Here is a 3,037-nt window from a genome sequence, read left to right on the forward strand (position 1 = left end):
GAAGGCGTCCAGAAGCTCCTCGTACTCGGTTGAGCCCACCTTCGAGTGGACATATGTCTTGCGCTTGGTTAGCACAGTTTGCGCGTGAATTTCGGATGTCCTTGGTTATGAATCTGCTGATAAGAGTTTATTTTCAGCAATGATGATTGCACGACATAGTAAAATAACGAGACTGCAATCGTAGATTGTTATATGTTCTTTGGTGCGAATCGCACCGTGCGAAACACTGGGGAAAAAACATCTACTTGACCAACCAACCAAGTTACTACTTGGAGAAACCAGCGACGTACGCCACATGCAACAGCGTCTGGGTTGGAGGATCGGCTGGATAAAGCCGAAACTTATCGCTCGTCTCCCAGTCTGGTACCAACGCAATATATCTGACACTGGCAGTGTCCGGGAACAGCGCAGCATATTTGTCAAGTGCCTTTGCATCAATGCTGTGTTTGACGGACTTCGTTATTTGGATCAATCCGACAACGTCCTGTCCATCCATGCTCAACTTGGCAACACTGTCGATGGTCGCCAAGCAACGATCGAGCGGATACCAATAGTCTACACCGGATAGTTGCTGCATCATCGCTTCACATTCTGCTTCATCCCTTCCTTCATTGCGATACGTGCTGGCTTTGAGCTCCAAGGGAGCGTAGGTGTACTCATGCTGCCTTGTTCGGTCGTATTCCCTCACTTGCAGCTCGATTTCCTTTCTATCCCTTGCCATTGCATGCACGTAATTCTCGAGCGCAATCCCCATTAACGCATCGTCCCCAAGCACGCGGCCCTTTGACCACAACTTTTCATAGTACGATGGTGTAATGATGTTGCCAAGTTGTCTCAACGCATACTCGGAGGTGATCGCAGAAACCCATGAACTTGACAACTTGTACTTGACCAAATTTTTTGTGTTTGCGGGATCAGGTCGAATGGACGTCATCTGTAACCAATCAACTTGTTTCATCGGACCCCGAGCATACTGGGTATGAAGAAGTTCTGCATCATTCTCATCCACGCGGCCAAGAGCTCGGTCAATCAAATCTTTGGCCTTGATCTTCGGCGACAAGAAATCGCGCAAATTTCCACCTGAGTAAAAATACTTCTCCTTAATATCGTTTTCAGTCCAACGAAAATGCACGCCAATGTTGTTCAAATCTGAACTCGACCAAAATGGCACTAGGCATCGCCAGAGCAAGACGTCGTCGTTCTTCAATAAATACTGCTGAGATGTGGCAAGCAAACGGAATCGTGTGAGCCGTCCAAAGTTGTTCTTAACATCCTCTTGCGTGAAACCGTCCAGAATCAATTCAAAACCTTCCCCGTTCACAAGATCAAGATCACTGAGTTCCGCTCTCTCTTTCCGCCAGTATCGCTTGTTGCTTGCATCCATGTACAGCACGGAGGATCCTTTGCCTTTAATCTTCCGAAACAGGATGATCCGTTTTTGTTGACACAACGCCATGTAGAGCGCAAACAGCACAACGAGCGTGCTCTTGCCAACCCCAGGCGCTCCCACGAACACAGTGTTAAGCCCCTTTTTGATGTGATCCTTGAAAATCTGGATGATATCCAGCGTCTCCTTTCGCACGTATAGCCACTGGGGGAAATCCGGCTCGACGTTACAAACGTTGAGAGCAACGCCACCAACGTCCCACGTCTCCAAGTCCAGGGTGGCAGCTACTGCCATCATCGTTTCGTCCTGAATTTCAGTCCCTATTGTTTTCACCTTCTTAACTGCACGTTCCCTTTTCTCTGAATCGTGCCTTTCGCGCGGTGGGACCACCACCAACACGTGGATTTGGTCAGCGGATAGTTGCGGCATCTTGTTCTTTCAAACAGCAAGAACTGCAAAGTCTTACTGGCCCGCATCTGCCCTGCATCCATCATCTTGTGTATGTCAGCATAAGTCGTCCCTTTCTCCAGGTCCAGCGCAGCAGAGTCCTCGTCTGACAGCCATGCGCCGCCCTCCGTCTTCGCCAGATAGAGGATGCAATGACGCTCTTAAACTTATCGTCGTGGATAAACTTCTCTTTCATTTCCTTCCAGATCGCCTTCTTTAAGTCTCCCACCAGCTGACTTGCGTCGATGTCCACAGAGGAAATGCTTCCCGCCACACCATCGATCGCACAGACAAGCGTCACCATCTTTCCTCAGATTCTGGAATGAAAAAGGGAATTGCTGGCGTACTTAAGCGGAAAAGAAGGCGTATCATAAATTTTCAACCAATGATGAGACGCCACGTCGTTGAGGTAAAAATCTGTCGGCGTAATGTTCTACATGTATTGCTTTTATCAATACATGTATAGGTCCGTTGAGCGGTTCTAAGACTAAGATCCAAAAGACGTGGCTTTCGCTCTCAGGTGGTTGAGAGGTTGCGTCGTCAAAATAGCACCTGGTCCGTAAGAAGGTTCCAGGAATGTTCTTGGTGGTAAATAACGGTAAGGAAAAAAACTGCCGGCGTAATGTTCCATGTCATACAGTACTACTGAAGTGTTTCTCGAATAGTAGCTTCCATGTACGGTAGGTCTTAGTTTCTTCATACGATGGCACATAGCTCTCCGATTCCTTGTATTTCGGCATTTTAGTAAGAATTTTAGAGCTAAGTTTCTTCTGAACTTGTGGATTGAGACTCAGCGCGTGAAACAGCTACGCTAGCGTGTACCCAGTCGCGCACTAACGTCGGCGCAATATCCTGCTCACTACTCAAGAGAAAAGTCAAAATGTTCTTGCCGGTTACTTGATTCCCTGCTTTGGTCGCTCTGATGTGTTCCATGGCTTCCATAATCAAGTTTACGATGAACTCGTCCATCTCTCCGATAGCTTCACGGAGCCGCCGTTCGCTTCCGATGTTCAGCCATCGCATGGGCTTCCAGACCCACGTTGGTGTAGAGAGACGTTTGCCCGTCATGTGGTTTGCGGCATCGAATGCTATCTCAAACGGGCAGGTTCGGCGATTTCTGCTGGGACGTTTATTCAACGCTTCATAAACAAGGAGGCAGCAGTGCAGAACTGATCGCGGAGCGTACAAGGGTGCTGCATGGAT

General features: G+C 48.3%; 1 pseudogene; it reads right to left on the minus strand.

Annotated features, from left to right (window-relative positions):
• PITG_23275 lies at positions 1-2,138 on the minus strand (annotated as a pseudogene; the record flags this gene model as incomplete).
• Between the last annotated feature and the right edge of the window lie 899 nt (positions 2,139-3,037).

The sequence above is a fragment of the Phytophthora infestans genome, genomic scaffold (assembly GCF_000142945.1).
Source record: "Phytophthora infestans T30-4 supercont1.35 genomic scaffold, whole genome shotgun sequence".
In the NCBI taxonomy this organism is placed as follows: Eukaryota; Oomycota; class Peronosporomycetes; order Peronosporales; family Peronosporaceae; genus Phytophthora; species Phytophthora infestans.